Source organism: Notechis scutatus, chromosome 5, assembly GCF_049901735.1.
Source record: "Notechis scutatus isolate UNSWTSFEM ecotype Mainland chromosome 5, rNotScu1.2, whole genome shotgun sequence".
In the NCBI taxonomy this organism is placed as follows: Eukaryota; Metazoa; Chordata; class Lepidosauria; order Squamata; family Elapidae; genus Notechis; species Notechis scutatus.
Genome location: NC_142013.1, coordinates 56,462,884 through 56,473,317, shown reverse-complemented (window position 1 = coordinate 56,473,317; position 10,434 = coordinate 56,462,884). Strand labels below are relative to the sequence as shown.

Here is a 10,434-nt window from a genome sequence, read left to right as displayed (position 1 = left end):
ATTTGCAGTGTTTAACAAATTATGTAATTCAAATAATCATTCATAAGTTCATATTGATATTTATTGTCCATTATTTATCCCATTTTTGTTTTTAGTTGCGCCACTATTATGTTTTTAAAGCAAAGTTCGTTTCTAATCTCATTATAATACACACATCATAATTTCCATCCTATTTTCATTTAGCAAATTATAATAATAATATGATCACTTATATATGTTACCATATACTATATTATTTTTCTTTCTATCAGATTCTACATGTCATTTCTTTCCCTACAATACAATGTTGATTTGATGCATATTAGAAGTTAATTTCATATTTATTGCAATTATAATGTTAAACCTTATGTTTATTACAATTAGCCATTTGTATATTTTTAATAGTAATCCTATAGTAAAATATTAATTTTATGTTTATTAGAATTAACACTGATATATATATATATCTTAAATTGTAGTATACCCATTCATTTGGAGTCCTTATCTTTCTCCTCATCAGCCATCGTCTCTTACTCTCATTAAAGCCTTAATTAATCTCTTCCTAGCTTGTCTACCATTTTCTGTCATTTTTTGACCCTTCTTCTTAGTCATTCCTCCTTTCTCTATTATATTCCACTATCTTTTTCCAGTTGTCTAATTTTACCCTTATTCTCTCAAAATATTCTCCCTGAAATTCCCCTCCCTGTTGCAATCATTAACATTTTAGGTTTTATTTCCTTTTTATCCTTTCATTTTATTTAGTTAGCTCCTCCTACTTCTGTGTCTCTTGTTTTCCTTCTGTAATTTGTGTCTCCATTTCTGGATTTTCTGTCATGTTCTGTATTTTATTCAAAATGTCCTCAAATCTTCTGCTTATCATGTCTATTGTGGCTTGTAGTTCCAGCACCGCTTCTCTGTATATTTTGCTCATCTTTTTTTTTTTATTCTATTTCTTATGTCCAATTATCCAAAGGAGAGACAAGAGAACAAGTCAGAGGTAGATATAGAAGAGGATAGACCTGTGATAAAAAGCAAAAGCACAGAAACATAGGAACAGATAATACCAAGGAGATCTGAAAGGAATTATAAAGGTATACCTCCTGAACGGTTCACTGCAAGTGAGGTTAGAATATATAGTGTTAGGTATGAACCCCATAATTACCAGGGGATGTTGCCATTGCCTAAGCTATAACAAGAAAAATGGAAGGATGCTATGGACAGGGTGATGGAATCTATGGACGTGCATCAGGTTTTTCCTCCCATGATATTACAACACTGACTGTAATAAAGTTGATATATTAACAAAGCCTGTACTTGTGGACAAACACCAGGAATATGTTAAAGCATTTGGATTATCAACTGTTCAGCTTTAAATGAGAGGAGTGTTAAGGTAATTAAGATTTAATAGCTGACCAGCTGTAAGCCAAGATGATGAACTGAAGATGAGTCAACAGGGTACTGTCATTTTAAGAAGCTGTCTTTATAAAGGAGGCCATGAGAGGGCATCTCTCTCTCCTCCTGTTCTATCTTCATTGTGGTTCTCAGTGAAGAGTTGAAGATTGATTGATTGCCTGGTATTTGACTAACACATGTATGTATGTGTGTATATAGCAGTATTATATATAAATCACTGTTAAAAGGCAAAGCCTCTGTGTCCTGTGCTTTGCTCCTGAATTGTCTCACAATAGCCGTCACACTGCAAACATTCTGACAAGAAGCCTCACAGTAGCTATGTTCAGAGAATTGCCAGAGCACCTTGAGGAATTAAAATAGTTAAAATGCAATGATAACTATCAGCAGCCAACTTTTGCTCATAAAGTGACACCCTTTAGCAGAGAGTTCATTTAAACTTTCCAAAAAAGTGGGTGGGTACACTTGGGCTACAAAATGCCAAGCTAAAGAGAAAAATTATCAAAGTATATAGGGGATCCAAGCTTCCAAGCTTGTCAGGATTACAGTAAAATTAGTACATGCCACAGATATCTAAATTAACTTCAAGCCTGGTGCTATGTTACTGTAAAAAAGTTAGCACCCACCCTTCCCCTTAAAAAATGAAATATTCTAGGAAATATTAAAAAGGCAGAATATTACCCCTAAAAGAGAAATGGAAATCTTAAGGGATGCAGAAACTTGGCCCCAGCAGATATTTTGGTGCCAGCTTATCTACAAGACAAAAGGCGTTTAGCTCCAGAATGATAGCATTAGCCCTCACTCAGATCCAAACCAGGACAAAGCCATTAAGCCATAATAGGAATTACCCAAAGCCCCTTCATTCAGCACTCAGCAAGATTCAACCAAACCTGGGACAACCTAGAAAGTTACCCCTGCATGGCCCCATGGGAGTCTGACAACCAATCAGGATACATTTCCTGCCTCAGGAACAGGAAGCAAGTTCAAAGCCCAACAGAGAGTATACAGCTCTCTCCCTTTCTCACCCATGTGCTCATTTTTTGCCCAGGACCTCAGAACCATGTGGTCCTGTCCACCATTAAACCATCCTTCCAAGCAGTCTCCATGTTTCCAGTGTATCTTCCCACTTGGAACTGATCCCAGATGGACATTTCTTCCAAAATTACTAAGCCTTATTATCATGAGAGAGAACTAAAATGAATCGGAGGATCCACATTCCTACCTCCTTTTTTTAATCTTACTATCAATGAGCAATCATGTGCCTTGGCCACTCCGAAGCAATGCAAGAGACTACTATCCCAAAGGTGTTTTTTCAAGAGGCAACTGGACTTTCTGGAAACCAAGAAAGTCCAGTTGCCTCTTGAAAAAATCACCTTTGGGACAGCCATGACCTGGTTGACTGAAGAATCCCCATAGACAAGAGACTCCTGTGCTCAGTGAACTGACAAAGCACCCTTTCACACCCAGGAAAAGCAGTCCTTAGATCCATTTGCACCACTTAAAGATACCAGCTGGTCTCACTCACCTCACAACATATCCTAAGGAAATCATCCAGATTTAAGGAAAGGTCACATGCCCCCCAGAAAGGCAGTAAAAATCAGTGCCAAGCTTGCATCCTGCCTCTTGGAAGTATACCCAAAAAATACACCCCAGGCAATGTAAAAAGCTTTTTAAAAAGGCCTTAATAAAGTACCAGCAAAAACAACAACTCATTTTACAATATTTTTGAGTTATGACCATAATGGGCAAACTCCATTGTGACTCAGGCCTGTACTAAACCATAAATAAGGTATGTATAACTGTTAAATTTCAGAATTATGGTAAACCACCAAAACATTTTAAACGATAATGTGAAACCATAATAAAATAAAGACATGAATGCCTATAGATTAGGAGGGTGATTTAATGCGGGCTGGAAATTCTGGGTCTTGAAGTCCATACATCTTAACATTGCTGAGATTGAGAAATACTGATGTAAGAGTTTTCCAGATTTTCCAGAGTCATCATTGCTTTGCATTTGGGACAAACTCTTCTAATCTGGCAACCTCCAGAAGTAATGATTGCCAGATTGGAGGAAATGGATTTATACTGCAGTCACAGTGATCAAATGACCTCTTTTGTCATGTCTGTAATTTGGCAGTTACTGTACCAACATATCCAGTCTCCATGTTCTGGAAGGCTGGATTGTGTTGGAAAAAATTAAAATGAAGCAGGTTCATTCCTTTGTAATAGCTTTAAAATGTGAAGAAGTGAAAGAAAATGAATGATCATTCAGCTTGAATCCAAGCTCAAGCAAACTGGAGCAATTTGCATTAGCATATTTTTAAACAATACTTAGAACTCCATTATTATTCAGTTCACCATAACTATTATTTCCACCGAACTTCAGAGAGGTTTCAAGACTATTCAGTATAATATTATTTCCCTGCCCTGTTCTTGGTTAAAAGGAGAAGAGTTGTTTTGCCTAGTTAATTTAATATTGTAGGAAGGCCACACACTCACCCTGCAAGAATGAAATATTTTGGGGAATATTAAAAGAGGCAGAATGTTACATTTCTCCAAAGGAGAAATGGAGAAAAATCTTAATAAAGACAGAAAACAGCCCCAACAACATCCAGGAGATGCCTGAACTCTTTAGAGATGGATATTTTGAGCCCATTAAGAACAGTGGTGGCATTCAACCGGTTCGCACTGGTTCGGGAGAACCGGTAGTGGTGATTTGGTGTGGGTTGCTGAACCAGTAGCAACTTCTGGCAGCCCATGCCCCCAGTTGCCGCTCACTCACTTGCCCCACCCACCTGATGCTCACCTGCACACCCCACCCAGTCAACTCCTCCCCTCTTATGCAGCATGTTGGATCCTTGTGGCTTGCCTTTAACCTGCCTTCCCCACGTGGTGCCTGCGCCCCAACTGAGAAGCCCTGATCTGCCTGCTCACAGGTAAGCTTGCAAGTCATGTTAGCCCCTCCCCCACCGCCCAGGACCTTGCCAGTTCTCCCCCCGCCATCCTTGCTGGGCCTCCCTCTGCTGCCCCTAGGGCCTTGCTGGGCCTCCACCCATCGCCTGGGGCCTTGCTGGGCCTCCACCCACTACCCCAAGGCCTTGCCAGGCCTCTCCCACCTTGCACTCTGTCCTGGGCCGCCTCCTGCCTGGGCTTCTTGACACAAGCAGAGGCTGCTGTTTGGAGCGAGGGGAACCGCAGTGCTGGGGTCCCACATTGGCGAGTGCCAAGGGCATAGCTAGAATTGGAAGAAATGGCTGTGCATCTCTGGCAGAAAGAATCTGAGCTTCTTGATGCGAGAGCAGCTGCTGCCTTGCTTGCATCTTCACATCCAAGCTGCCAGGTGTTGCCCTAGTTCTTTCCGCCACAGCCACACAGCCTTTTATTCCAATTCTAGCTATGCCCTTGGCACTCACTGCCGCTGAAGCCCAGCACTGTGGTTCCACTCACTCCAACCAGCAGCCTCTGCTTGCATCAAGAAGCCCGCGGCCAGGTGGGAGGAGGCCAAGGTGGGGTGCTGTTTCTGGGTCAGTCTGGCCGGCGAATGGACGAGCAGGTGACCCTCAGGGTGATGTGGCTATGGCGGCGGCCAGAGCATGCCACAGCCATTGGCTTTCTCTGCTGCACTGGGACTGAGAGGGGTGACGGAGATGCTCCGAAATGGAGGAGGGAGCTCCTGGGGCTGCGTTGGCGGATGGGTGAGCAAGCGACCCCCAGGGTGATGCGGCAATGGCAGCGGCCAGAGCATGTCACAGCCATTTGCTTTCTCTGCTGCACTGGGGCTGAGAGGGGTGGCGGAGGTGCCTCAAAATGGAGCGTAGGAGCTCCTGGGGCTGCTTCCTGCTGCCCCCCCGTCCTCCTGCCACCCCCCCTCCTCTGCCATGGTGCTAGGGGGGGGGTGGGGGGGGGTGGTGGGGCCTTTTTTTTTTCCCCCTCCCCTCTTTTGGGGGGGTCCCCGAAGGGAGGCGGATGGATGTTCCAGCGCTGCTGCTTTCTTCGTTCTCCCGCCATCCGCTGCTCTGGAGCTCACCGGATCAGTTCTTCCTAGACCAGGTGTGTGTGTCACGAGAGAGAGTTTGGTGTGTGTGTGAGAGATAGAGACAAGGAAGGAAGGGAAGGAAGGAAGGAAGGAAGGAAGGAAGGAAGGAAGGAAGGAAGGAAGGAAGGAAGGAAGGAAGGAAGAAAGAAAGAAGAGCAAGAAAGAAAAGAGGAATGAAGAGCAAGAAAGAAAGAAAGAAAGAAAGAAAGAAAGAAAGAAAAAGAAAGAAAGAAAGAAAGAAAGAAAGAAAGAAAGAAAAGAAAGAAAGAGCAAGAAAGAAAGAGCATGAAAGAAAAAGAAAGAAAGAAAGAAAGAAAGAAAGAAAGAAAGAAAGAAAGGAAGGAAGGAAGGAAGAAAGAAGAAAGAAAGAAAGAAAGAAAGAAAGAAAGAAAGAAAGAAAGAAAGAAAGAAAGAAAGAAAGAAAGAAAGAAAGAAAGAACTGCATGCTGTTGTTGGTTTTTCTCATCAATAAACAGAGTCCTTCTTTCCAATCATCCTCCATTTCATTTCCAGCACCTTTCTCCCAGATTGGAAACAGATCAGATTTTTCTTCCAACAATATATTCTATCTCAAACAAAAAATAAATGCACTAGCCTTTTAAAAATAGATGTCTGTATGATTAAAAAGAATAAAATGCAGCAGCAAATGAGCATGAAGCAGTTTGAATGCTGTTTTGTAGTCTCTCTCTCTCTCTCTCTCTCTCTCTCTCCCCTCTCCTTATAATCTCAGCAATTCTTTTTGAATTTCTAGATTCTCTGCATAAATGTGGGGAAATCTGCTTAATTTGGTATGTATCAATTATTTTTTTCTAAACCATGGTCTTGTTTGCCAGGCAGCACATGTATATCATTTCTTGAGCATTCTTATCAAATATTAGGGACACTCCTACTTTTCCCACATGTCCTTGTCAAGAAGTGTTACAATTCCTCATATCAAGTGCTAAGCAAGTTTGCTGTAATGCATGAAATGTTTTGTACCTTATCATTCTTCTTGGCCGGCCTTGTCTCAAATCCACCATTTATAACTAAATGTTTAGCCCTCAGTGCTCATCCTTACATCTTTTCCCATTGTTTCTTCATGATACTTTTGTGCCTAAAGAAAATATGTTAAGAAGCACCCTCCATCTGGATGGTCTTATAGTTCTGTGTAGAATAGTATATTTGTTTCAAAAACACAACATTTTACTTATTGATGAACCGCTTCAATAAATTATGTTTAACAAAACATAATTATTTGAAGGGTTGATTGTTAATGCATGAGAATTTGGTATTCTTCCTCCAAAAGTCTGTGTAATCCATGCATTTTCTAATTCCTAGTGATAATTTATATGTAGTAGAAAAAGCAGATTATCTTCTGATGTAAACAATATGGAGAAATACTTTTATTTGCAATAATACATGTATTTGGGGTAATTTAATGATACTGTATGTTTTTGGCATATAATCATACTGTATATCTTTTTTCTACACAAAAATTGTCTGTTAAAGGAATCATGTACAAAGTAGCAATAAGGAGACACAATTAGCGTCAATCCTCCTGGGAATATGTTTTATAAAAATGTGCCAACTGAGAATAATTAAATTTGTTTTCCTTATTACAGAAAGCAAAGTTAACTTCATTGTGTAAATACTATTGTTGGAAATAGGAATGATAATTTAACAAATCTTTTTCTTTAAAGAAAAATGTTGTTGCCTTTAAATGAAGACCTCCTGAATTCTGGATTGCAGCCATTGTTTTGATATGCCAGATATCAGCCAGGCAAGCTGAATACTACCTATTTTAGAAGGAAGAAATCCACAGATCATTAAAACAAAAACCTCATATTTTGTGAATTGGCCAATAAGCTCAATAAATTTGTCTGTAGCTTCTAACCAGTAAGGGTAGCCCTTAAATAAAATGCTGGTCAAATTTAAGTTTTACAAAAGCAGGGGTGAAAGTTATCTAAATAGTTAAAGAAAAGTTATTGTTGATTTGTTGGCTTTATCATGTTGATTTGTGTGAGTTTAATTTTAAGCAAATTCTATAATTGTAATTTATTTTCAGTTTACTTATTCTAGTCATGGCTGTACACATTGGGGAAACCCACTTACGTTCATCTTGTGGGGAAACTGCTAGTGGTTCTCCTGGAAAATAAAACGGGGCACAGAAATTGGGCACACAGTTTTTGCAGAAGCATCTCTGCTGCTTTTTATATTTATATTTATATTTATAATTATATGGGGTGGTTTGTTTTAAGAACAATGGGACTGGGAGGATACATTTCCCCAAACTGCATGTGGGGATTATGACTCAGATCTGCCCTTGTATTTTTATTTGTGTTTTAACTGAAGAAATATTGGTTAGCTAGGAAGAATGGGAAATATCAAACTGCTCCCCACACCAGTTTGCCATGGTTGCCAGCTGCCTGCCCTTAATCCTAATTTAGAAATTTATGGGAGTATGCCTAATAAAATCTGCTTGAATACATAAGTTAACCTCTAGTTTTATAAAGTTGACTGAAAATGAAACTGGATTGATACATACTCTGTTTATTGGTTTTTTAAAACTCCCATAAGTTAAATTGCAACCTATTTCATGAACTTCTGTTGGAAATTCAAAGAGGAGCTAATGGTCTTAAACACTGTAAACGGGCTTATTACTGTCCCATGTACTGTAGTCATTTTACAAAGAATGGTGAACACATCCATCTGTGCTCAATATCTTTTAAAAATATCAGGTCCAATTCACTGAGATACAGTAGTAGAGATATCTGCAGGGAGCCAAAAGGGTCAAGATGACACTACTATATGTTAATAGAGCAATAATGTGCATTATGTCCCCTATGACTCTGTGAAAGTAGAATACAGATGGGAACAAATGTCATGTTCTGTCCATAATCAGTTCCTTTGTCCTTTTGCTGAAAAGAACAACAACAATTTTAATGTATTCAAATTGTATTTTCTACTACTCTTGTAGGCTTTTAAGATAACACCTTTGCTAAATATTAACAAAGGCTGATGGATTAAAGAAGTACCGTACTGTTTTTCTAGAACAGTAATTATTTATGTCCATTTTGTAGAATTTTGACATCCTTAATTACTGTTTGCCATAAATGATCTTAGACTGCAGTTTACAAAATACATAAAAAATTGTCCTGGGTGTGGAAGATTACATATGCATCCAGTCAGCGGGGAAAGGGGCTGGGAATAATAAAGAGAGAGGTCTGTCAGGTCTGGACCACTGAACTCTGGATGCCAGCAGTAGATGTCAGCCAAATAATTCTGAAATCTTTAGTTCTTGGCTGCATCTCATGGTCTTCTGCATTACTATATTTTGTTTGGTGCTAAATAAGAATCAGGATCCTTGGTTTATTCCTCTTCAAACATTCACATCATGAAGCTGTTTTTTACTCCCCATCCTCTCTCCTGTGCCAATACATGCCTGTGTCTATGGACACACACATGTATTCATAGCAATTGTATTCATATATCTTACCAAGCCATTATGCCAAGTTTATAAACCATGATAGATGGGTTTGCACATAACCTGCCAAGAACAGATTAAGAAAATCATATGATTTATTATCCTTCCTACCACAGGATTACTGGAATTTAGCTAACTATACACTGTAGTACTATACACTGTACTATACACTTTCTTGGGCACCGCTAAAAATCAAATGGATTCTGGTAGCATTAATTGATCATTCTTAACAATGAACTATGTCACGAGTGTCAAACTCGTGGCATCACATTGCCATCATGTGATATACAGTATCACAATGTTTTTCCCCTTTGTGGAGTTGGAGTGGGTAAGGCTGGCAAGATGTATCCAGCCTGTGGGCCACCAATTTGACACCCCTAAACTACATCCTCCTACCTATCTACATAACACATCCTACTTAATAGGATCATTGATCACTGTTAAATAGCACATGATCTTGCATATATGAAAATATCTAATTTCTTCATTTAAAGCCGTATTTGTATTATGCAGTGCATTGATGTTTTATAGTTGTTGTCATATGCAAAAACCTAGACTTTACTAGGTTTTCCTATCCTCAAATAGCAAGACTAATAATTCTAGCTGTTGGTTGTTGGAGTGTACTTAGTGGGCCTAATTTTTAACTCTAGCAAAAAAAAGCCTTTTGGATATGTAATGCTACAATAGTGCCACTGTGTGTTCTACAATAGTGCCACTGTGAAGTTTAGAACACTGTTGGTGAAAACTACAGATAACTATGAATTTTGCATTAAAGTAGAAGTCGCTATTTATTTGTCTCATGACAAGGATGGGCAAATTGTAATTTTCTCTACCACAGCCTAAAGGCTCACATTATTTTTTATTGCAGTGCTTCTTTATTTTTTTTCATTCAGGAGGAAAACTTTCTTCCCATTTTTAAAAATTATAGAGGGTCTCAGAAAAGCTTTTGTATGGTCTATATAAATATTTATTGTATTAAAAATTAAAACTGACACTTTCATGGCCACTACCGATTCTCACAATTGTTTGTGATTTTAATTGTACTTAATTTAATTGTATTATTTTTCAACGTAGTCTGGCAAATAATTTTGATTTCAAAGACTCAAGAGAGGGTTTTGTTAAGAGGATGGCATTTCAATGACTTGGTTCGTAAAGGTATAATAAAGAAAGTGAAGTTATTTGTAGAATAGAGCAGCTCATTTTTAATCAAGCTTCTTTGGACTCTAGAAGGGACAACCTGGCATTCTGATGAAGCTGCCAGATGCTGAGCCAAGTCCTTGTCTCTCTCTGTCTCGCTCTCTCTCAAAACACACACACACACACAAACAAACACCTGAGGAACTTCTTATCAGAATATGAAAGTTTCTTTCATCTTCCTTTTTTTGTCCTTGACCTCTCCTGATTCCTCATTATAACAGCTTGAATACCATATTTTGAATATTTTTTCCACATGAGGGGTCTCCAGTCTGCGAAAGAATGCTGGGAGGCATTGTACAGTGTGTACGTGAGAGAAACTGCAGGAAGTAAAGTGTTGCTGACAAGT

The 10,434-nt window shown here is 39.0% G+C and overlaps 1 long non-coding RNA gene across 1 annotated transcript in view; it reads left to right on the top strand.

The window, feature by feature from the left end:
• The first annotated feature begins 4,307 nt into the window (after positions 1-4,307).
• LOC148130487 (uncharacterized) overlaps positions 4,308-10,434 on the top strand; it is a 30,227-nt gene continuing 24,100 nt past the window's right edge. The window contains exons 1-2 of the long non-coding RNA XR_015749944.1: positions 4,308-4,328; positions 6,180-6,216. This is a non-coding gene — a long non-coding RNA (uncharacterized LOC148130487). The remainder of the gene's footprint in view (positions 4,329-6,179; positions 6,217-10,434) is intronic.